The sequence below is a fragment of the Osmerus eperlanus genome, chromosome 5, assembly GCF_963692335.1.
Source record: "Osmerus eperlanus chromosome 5, fOsmEpe2.1, whole genome shotgun sequence".
In the NCBI taxonomy this organism is placed as follows: Eukaryota; Metazoa; Chordata; class Actinopteri; order Osmeriformes; family Osmeridae; genus Osmerus; species Osmerus eperlanus.
Genome location: NC_085022.1, coordinates 12,203,904 through 12,213,917, shown reverse-complemented (window position 1 = coordinate 12,213,917; position 10,014 = coordinate 12,203,904). Strand labels below are relative to the sequence as shown.

The following is a 10,014-nucleotide window of genomic DNA, read 5'->3' as shown; positions in this document are numbered from 1 at the left end:
TCACAAGCTGGCCAGCGCCACGAAAACAGCATAGCTGGGGCATACTGACTTACTTTCTTCAAGAGAATTAGTCAAGCCATGACATTTAAGACAATGACATTGCAGAATCATATCATACTAACATGGTTTAATTAGACTACAAGTGAGGAATCTCAGATCAATATTCTAGCAGCAGAATTCTTTGTCAAGCAATCCTTTGAGCGATACAGAAGCTGGTGAACATATTATGTACCACGTAAAGTGTGAAGCACTGTAATGCTTTTACATTTCACATTATTACTACTACATATTTTTCCAAATACTGTTTTGAAATTATGCTAAAACCTTGCTTTCATGGGATAAGCGCTTGAGTGGTTCTGGATGACCAGGCGCTCATATGTGTTCGTATGTGTGTGTTACATACACACACACACATACAAATAATGTGTTTGAATGTGGGAATTTTACACAATCACACTACTTTCTATACTTTATAAAAGGAGACAGAGGTGAACTCGTTACTCGCCGAGGGTCTAACTGACATTTGGTGCTGAGCTCAGCCCACTTTGTTTTCAAAACACAAAAATGATAAAGGAAGAAATTGCGATGGAAAGAAAGAAAAAAAAGTCCTGGCATGCAAGAAGACTGATAAGTTGCAGCTTGCACAGTTTTGCTCAGTTTACTTTATCCCTGGGCTGGAAGTGACCTTGTGAACTTGAGAGTGCTTTCTTCTCTCCTCGTTGTAGTCGGAACAGCCAACCACCCACCCACAATACCTGCATAACTATAGTGATGGCTTCCAACAGGCATATTTTACAGAGTTCTCCACAAATCGAGTGTTTGTGTGACATTACTATATCAAAAATGCTTGAGTTGTTCTCTCTAGAACTACTGTACTACATTCACACATCATAGGTCAAAGAACGCTGTCCTAAAACAATTACACTCGCTCCTTAGCACCGGCATGAACCTGCTTTCACCCAACATGTCTTTATGCACACATGGCCTATAACCTGACCAACACTGGCTTAATCATTACCTCGACCTGTTTATCTGGTTGTCATGAGGTAACCATTAATAGGTGTTTACTTTCCGATGACCTCTGAAAATGTACATAGAGCTTTTGCCTCAAAAATGTCAACACTATCAAAGGGTTTGGCCAGTTTTTTCTCTCTTTGTAACACTGTTTAGCACTTGATGAATGCTTTAGTTTCAGCTGAAAGTAACTTGCATTTGAACATCTCCCTGGACCATAAAGACTAATTATAAGAAAGACACCTAGTACTCAGTGGTATCCCAAATGATTTCAGCCAGTGGCTGAACTGATCCTGTATGTCACATTGCTTGTGGTCCCATTTTGTAGGCAAACTATCCAGGCTCCAGAAACAGATCGGCGACCTCAGACAAACTGCGAAGTAAAAGAACACAGAAGTAAGAAAATGCATTGGCCGAAGAATTGAGTGCTTTCCTACCTTGTTGCAGTCTTTGTACAGCCAGATGTATCTCCCCTCATCTGTTCCGTTGATACAGAATGATAACTCACCAGTTGTCTGCCTCTGTGAGGCTGGTAATATATTGCTGTGAGGTGTCCTGACATAGTTATATTTGTTGGTGTCCTCGAAAAGACAAGGAGACTCAATTACAATGGAAGTGCAGAATGCCTCTACGAATGTCAACTCCTGGCCTTGACAGCTGTGATAAATAACACCTGACCTCACACCAGGCACAAGTTCCTCGGCAGGGCACACACCCAGACAAGGAAATGTAAAATCAAGACAGTGCAGAAAGGTGCTTCAGTTGGCGGTGTACTTGTAGGATACAGTGCAATAAGAAAAGGGGACATCTGAAAAGTGTGTGTAGCTACAAGGCTACATACACGACTTTTGTGCCATTGAACAAAATTGTGTGAGCCGCACTGCTGTGGAATTATGTGGAATTTTTACATGGGGGCTGTTGTGGCTGGCCCTTCTGCTCTTCATACCCTTTTCTGACAAGACAAACAAACCTGCATGCTGTCGGCACATGGTCTGTTTATCCACTGAGAGCAGAGAGCAGCAGGTTGGCTTGCCATGAGGTCCTGCCTCAATCCTCAGACTGTAATCTCTGTTGACAGAAAGGAAGTATGGGTATCAGGTCACTTTGCATGGTATACAACAAAGCTTCTCTGCAGTGCCCAAGTCCAGCAAAGTTCAAGCCCTGGTTGTTGATACTGTAAGTGTTAAACGGATATAGCAATCTTCTGCTCGCTGGCGAGGAGAGAGACGAATCAAGCCAGGAGTGTCTGTGTGCAAATGTAGGATAAGCGTGTGTAAACGTTTGCATGGGTGGATGGATGTGTGGGTGTGGAGAGGTGTGTGTTGGGCTTGTGTGCCTTTGAATGTGTGTATGAGTGTGCAGGGGCAGAGTGGGGCAAGTGGGGGAGTCCCAGGTCTCATGGGAGACATGCTGGCTGAAGGAAGGAAGGAATGAGCAACAGGAATGACACAAGGGCACAGGCAGATGTGTGCAAGGATAGATGAGGAGATAAATCACTGCCTGTCTGGGCCCAGGGCATTTACATTCCTGAAATGAAGCTCCAAAGAGTAACATTGGTGCATACTGAGCCCCACTGACACATCAGAAGGAGGAATTTAAGCAGAATGTAAACTTGCTCTCTCTGTTTCTCTCTCTCTTTGTCTCTCTCTCTCTCTCTGTTTCTCTCTCTCTCTCTCTCTGTTTCTCTCTCTCTCTCTCTCTCTCTCTCTCTCTCTCTCTCTCTCTCTCTCTCTCTCTCTCTCTCTCTCGCTCTCTGTTTCTCTCTCTCTCTTTCCCTCAGTCAACAAACTGGATAGGAATAACAGCTTTTGTCAAGCAAATAAACATGGGCAACAAATAATTGTATTAGTTAAATGCACGTTTTCAGTCGGATAGTTCTGCATGTTGACGTGGCACCACCTGGCTAATTTGCATGCATATCAATGAGGATTGACAGATTTGTGAAATAGATTTGCACCCAATTCTGATGCTCATCCTTACTGAAAGCTGAAATGAATGATGTCCATTTGAAAATGTGAAATGCTCCTGTTCCTATCACTTTACTTTGCCAATGTTGGATGGATTCTCCCCTGAGTAGTCAAAGGGGAGAGTTGCAGACTTCGTGGTGGGCGGTTCGGAGAGTGTGGGAGGAAACTGGGAGGGGAAACTGTCACCAGGAACTCCTTAGCCCCAGAAGTGTTGAGTAACTAATGAGAATGTTTTACAAGTGATGTCTACTATGTTTGAGGACAAGCAGCTGGATATGCGTACCGCGTAGTGAGTGATTCAGCTAAAACATTTCATTGTCTTAAAATCTCCTCCTCTCAGCTCTGAACGAATGATTGGTTGTTCCCACAGCTCGTGCGGACGAGTTTTGGAAATACTTTATGAAGTGAAGGAGTTAGAGAAACAAAAGGGAAACAGCTGGATTTACAAAGCAGCATGGGTGGTGGTTAGCTTGGTGAGAGCTCTTTGAAGCTGTGTTGTTGGATAGGAAGACTCATCCCAGAGGGGAAACAGTGGATGCCTTACAAGCCAAAAGAGACAGAAAATGTTAGGGTTCGTCGAGAAGGTGGACATTGTGGTAGCATGAATGCAATGTACGGTAACATGACATCTCAAAAGATAATATGCAGTCAGCCTGTAGATAATACCACTAACAAATAAAGACATTTTGCAAATGTCTACATGATGTGGGTTTTGAGAGCAGTTAAGAATGATTTATCAAATTGGAATGTGCCTTTGATGGGAGTGAAGGATTATTATTAAAATGCACAAAAAAGTTTTACGAATGAAATCCCTCAAACTTGTATTCATACACAGTAGCAAAGTCCATGCACTAAAAATCATTTCTATAATACCCAGAGCTCTTAAAAAATACAAAACAACAACTTGCAGGGATTATGAATGCATGTTCAGAACTTGACGGATTATTATTTTACTTTCTTTACTGTGGCTCACAATTAAAGGGCCGTTTGGCAACAAACAATACCATGTGTTAAGCTGCGTGTGTTAAGCAGTGCAGTAGTTGCCAAGTGAATGTTTTATATTATGACTGCAGCACTCCTGGCCAGGCCAGGGCCCATGCTGTCTTGCATTCCTCTCCAGAGTATATTATAATCAGTCATTATACATGCCAAGTTTCTGTTTGCCGATAATGAGACAGAAAAAAATTATGCTATCAAACAAAAGTGCTTTACTTTAATATTTCAGTGTTCATCTAGTGGCTTTCAGATATGTTTTATAATGAGAATTTATTTGGTCTGCTATTCCTGGCAAGGGCCATACATTTTTCATGATTGTTGTCTTGTTAGACATGTCATCAAAACATCATAAAAGCATGAACCAGCCTTTTCATTTCTTTCTTCCAGTTTTGATAGTTGTCGGACGTTAGGTTAGGTACATGTGTACGTGTACTACAGTAAGTGATGACACAAAACAATGATGGTTCGTGTTTAAAGACATAAGTAAAGGTCATAGAATAATTAAAGGTCAGATAAAGTTTCCAACAGCAGTCACATATTTGAAATTGAACATCCAAGCTGTCTTAAGCCACTTAAATCAGTGTTATTTGATCCAGTGTTTGCAAACCGTTTACTTTTGACCTGTGCTCTCGCATTCCTTAAGCCATCCACACAGCCAGGGGAAGTGAAGGGCCTTTTAAGGCCCTAAGTATTGCCAAAGTCCTCCTTATATTACAGATGATATCTTTGCTGAAGAGTTTGCTGACAAGAACCCGGGGATCAGAAATGGCCATAAAGCAGATGGGAAATTACATATCATCCAACATACACTGAAATGGCCTGTCGGTTGATGGAACAGGCTCATGGCGTCTTTAAACAGGGACTTAGCCTCTGACCCATCCTTCCTAACCCCAGCGACCATGGTTCGTCCTGTAGATGCCATTACATCGTAAGTCAGTTGCTGCAGTTAACTACTTTACAACACCAAACTGGACAAATACTGCTTGGACTGTGTGTCAAACAAGGAGACTGGCAAATATATAGTGTAAAGCTCATCACAGCAGAACACAACACACAGGAATGAAGCACAGAACTGGTGAGTGAACAGATTGGAAGGTGAAACATACAGATTGACGGGAGTTTTCCAATATAATTTGATTGAATATTAGAGAGTGAGGCAGAGACAAAAGAGAGAGAGAGGGAGGTAGAGAGAGAAATGAGAACAAGTGAGAACAAGCGAGTGAGCAAGAGAGAGCGAGAGAGAGAGAGCGAGAGAGAGAGAGAGAGAGAGAGAGAGAGAGAGAGAGAGAGAGAGAGGGTGAGAGAGAGAGAGAGAGAGAGAGAGAGAGAGAGAGAGAGAGAGAGAGAGAGTCAGGACAATAATCCCTTAAGCCTTGCAATGATGGCCTCTGACCAGGCCATATGAGATCCACTACCCTCCACTAATCTGTTCCAAACAGTGATGAACCCAGAAAGTGGCTCTTGCATTTAACAAACTGTCTACAGCGGGATTATCTAGTTTGTCCTAATGCAAAGTTCAAAAATCACATAATAATCTCTGTCTCACTTGAGCTTAAAATTTGCACTTGGAACACAATCCATGCACAAGAATAGTCTCTATTATCTCATCATAGCAAAGTTCTTACCTTCCTTGGTCATTTATCAGCTGTACATTTGAGAACTTGGGCCTACACCTTCAGATCCACACAGGGAGGAATGCACGTTACAAAATATTTTGCTATGCTGTACTTTAAATTGTGAGCACATTGATCTGTTCACACATCATGATTGACTGACAGTCAAGCTGGACCTCAGTCATACTAGGAAAAAACAATAGTGACTGGCTAGCTCTACTGTAGCTAGCTAGCTAAATGTTTTAACATCACACAACACAATGTTTGATGTCTATTTGTGAGCACAATCTGTAGAATGGATAAATGAAACATAACCTTTTTACAATTCTTACATAGTTCACCCTTAAGAAACTGAAGGAAATACAGCCATTTTCAGATTCTTTATAACAAAAACCACAAGATGTATTCATTTTGTCTGGGAATTACAAGGGTCTGCTCTTAGCTACATTCAGACAAAATCTTACACCATACATCCCTTCTGCTCTAACCTCTTACATTTACAAGTGTATTGATAACCTTCGTTAACTTTCTTCAATAACATAAACTTGGTTTGTTCAATTTATCTGACAATCTTATTGTGAGATGCATACATGATATATCAATTGCATTTTAAGTATTGTAGCACTGAGGCAATAAATGTGTATGCAGAGTTACCCACGATTCAGAATAGCCAGCTGAAAATATCATATTGTTTTGATCATTTCTTTGGCCAGCATTTGACTGGGGAAAATGTTTGCCATAGACATAAGTCAGCAGATTTGTCTGGGTACATCTCATTGTGTCACAATTGCTTTCCGCTGTTTAATGTCCTTGTAGAAGGCTAAGTGAGTGTGGAGGGGAGGTCAGGGTACACTGATGCATCCTGCCAGGTGTCAAAGACTCGCCTGTGCTGTTTATGTTGAGAGAGAGGAAATTATCTCTGTGTGTGTTATTCTATGTGATGTGACTAAAATGAAAATCTCAAACATTAACATCTGATTCCAACATCTCATGACCTCCATAGTCATTCACATATTATCCTTAAGGGTACTTAAATATTTCTGCCTTGTGACATCAATTAAAATGATTGTACATTTTCACTACTTTGTGACATCATATCATATGACTGTTTCATTTTATGTATATGAACATTACCAAACCAATTCATCTTAGATAATCTTAAACTAACTTTCAGAAAGATTGAATAACTTACATTTTACCCAACTTGATGTTTTACCAACAAGTCTCAATGACACTAATATCGCTCCTTACTATATAGTTTGGGAAAACCTTATGTTTTATGTCAAGTTATTTTCAAAATACCTTATGTTTCATGTCAAGTTATTTTCAAAGCCACCAACCCCTCCACATACACACACACATACACACACACACACACACACACACACACACACACACACATGCAAACACACACACACACAAACACACAGAGACAAACAAGCCTCAGTTTACTCTGGTTGGCAAGGAACCAGACTCTGCTGAAAGAAAAATCTCCCTGCTTTCCATTCTGATAGAGACCATTGAGCTGCAGACCCCACACCAAGACTAATAGGAATGGGAATCAGCTGAAAATATGTGACATAATCACATTAGTGTCTTAAAGGACACAAAGCGCTTAGTCAACTTCCCTTGATCAAGACACATCTGGAGGAGCAGGGGACTTGAAACGTAGTCCTGCCTATCCCTGTCTGAAATGAAAACAAGCTGTTTCGCTATGTTTCCCGGCCAAAGCAGAACAAGAACTTTGACACAATAATGGATTGCTCCAGCAGCAGTGTGTTTGAATGTGTGGTGTGGAAGAAAAAAAAGACTAGATCTTGAAAGATTTGGGAAAAACGCCCACAGCATTCCCAGGGATTGTGAACTCTGATGACCAAATGTCCAAAGTTGACATTTTTGTTCAAGTTCCAGATAAAAATTCAGATACAGTAGCTACCTGTTCAAAACCTGCTGTTTATATGTTACTGTAAAGTATAGCTGTAAAACATAGTTATCTTAGGCAAAATATCACAAACACAAGACATTTAATTAACATTACACTTTTGATGAGCATAGTTAAACATGCAAGAGATCTGTAGTTCAGCCGTGATAAATTCCCTAATACATAACTCACACCTCGTAGTCATGAAACCACAAATAACAGTTATGTTTTGTTTTATATAGTTTCACAACAAAGAAGTTTGTAAAATATCCCAATTGTATGTACCAAACTGGTTTCCAACTCTACACTTTCTCAAGAGGTGACAGTCATTATATTTGCCTTCTGTTTCATTCCATTTGAGATTTCTTTTTAAGCTGTGAATGCCTGTTAATATTTTCCAGAGGTCCTTCTACACACTTTATGCCCGTTTTTGTCTTCTCCTAGCCCAGGGAACAAAGCCCGGTTTCTGTTTCTGCTCTCAGCCTGCTGTGAGAAAGAGGGCCTGGTCGTCCCATTAACACCCACCTCGACATGTTCCATTCCAACATTGGGAGCTAATTACAAACACTGGCTGGGTTTAAAAACCCTCTTATACACAGCAAACAAAGGGGTAGAGAAAGAGTAGGAAAGTGTGTGTGTGAGAGAGAAAGAGAGATGGAAAGAAGGAAAAAGGAAAAAGAAAAAAGAAAGAAAGAGACAGTAGTACAGAGAGTCGGACAGAGAGAGAGAGAGAGAGAGAGAGAGAGAGAGAGAGAGAGAGAGAGAGAGAGAGAGAGAGAGAGAGAGAGAAAGAGAAAGAAAGAAAAAAAGAAAAAGAAAGGGACCTGACAGAGGCCCAAAGTAAAAAGGCCCAGGGGATTGAAAAGGCCCATGAATCGATAGAAAACTCCACTCCTCCAACATGACATACACGCTCCCATTCGGGGCAGAACAGGGCTTTAAAATGTTCTGCTTTTGTCTCGTCTAGTTCCTCAAGAGGACATGTAATGTGAATGATGAGGTCTTTACTTAAATGCAGGTAGGGCTTGGGGTAAGTGAGCTCTCTATGCATATATATATATATATATATATATATATATATATGCATTTGTATCTATTATTCTATGTCTGTCTGTCCTTACGTCCAACCACCCATTCATCCATTCATTCATCCATCCATCCATTCATCCCACCATTCAGTAGAAAATAAAGGAGTAAACAAGTCAAATTTGTGTTTGCATGTGTGTGCACAGACTGTATGTTTGTGAGAGAAAGTGTGTGTCCGTTGTTGACGTGTCCCATGTTTTTGGATGCCAGTAGCCCTTTCCTCCTGCTCTTCTACGTCTTGATAAGATCTTCCGTCTTATCCCTGTAGCTGACCAGGCACTTGTAGATAATACGTTGAGCAATAGTGGATTCATGATTCAAAACAGTTGTTGATAACTGTAAGGATCCATGTGGGTGTGTTGTGGCAGACCACAACCAGGTGATGTGGTGAGCACTTTGCTGAACAATTCTTTTCTCTCAGATTTTTGACATATTTTATGAATTGTTTGTGTAGAATCAAACCACAGTCAGTAATTTGCTAACTTTATGCGTCAGTTACTCCCTCAGTATACTGTGATCCTCCTACCCAAAGACACACATAAATGCAAACGACTGACTTTCACCCCAAGCTGTGGTTAATGCTGTAGCTCCCACATGTAATTTGCTCTAATCAAGTCTTGTGTGCAGACGCCTCAGGCACTGAGATCAGACAGATTTCAGAGTGTGCCTTCAACCACAAATTACAGGCCTTGATTTTAGGTTAACTGCATGCCACTCCCCTGGGAAAAAAAGTGACAGTTGCAATACCTACGTGCAGGCCAAGACCTAGAACCTATGTAAACAATAAAATAAAATAAGGGGAAAAATAAATTTGGTAGATGGATTGACACATACATACATACACACATACATACATACATACATACATACATACATACATACATACATACATACATACATACATACATACATACATACATACAGACAGACTTACCTGTACAAGTAAACTTACTAATTGGAGAAGTCACTTATAAAAAAAGAACTCAATGTACTTTTCTCAACCAAATAATTTGTAACTAGAAAATTCAATACACTCTATTCTATACAACACATTCAATAACTGAAACATGGATACTATTACATGTTGGGATAATTACTATTAAGTAATGAACAACCACTAGTATACAAAATAGTAACAATAAATTAATAAATGCTCACAAATTTGTAATGAATGACTACTAGTTAAACATGAACTAATAAGTGCCTAATTAATGAGTTAATAGTAAAACAGAAATATACATGTGGTACTTAAATTAAAAATCATGGTCTCTACAAATTGTTCAGAGAGACATCAAGTACCAGTTATTGTAAAACAAATTTGCCATAACCTCCACTTTCTCTTTATTACAAACACAATCTACATTAAACATATTTTGGCAGTTTAAATTACTGTACAAGTTGTTAATCTGTGCCAGGT

At 40.1% G+C, this 10,014-nt stretch overlaps 1 long non-coding RNA gene across 1 annotated transcript; it reads right to left on the bottom strand.

The window, feature by feature from the left end:
- Positions 1 to 506: 506 nt before the first annotated feature.
- Positions 507 to 3,071, bottom strand: LOC134020516 (uncharacterized). The gene is made up of 3 exons (XR_009930408.1): positions 2,995 to 3,071; positions 1,985 to 2,082; positions 507 to 1,387 (listed from the first exon to the last, which is right to left on the bottom strand). It is a non-coding gene; the product is annotated as an uncharacterized LOC134020516 (long non-coding RNA).
- Positions 3,072 to 10,014: the final 6,943 nt, after the last annotated feature.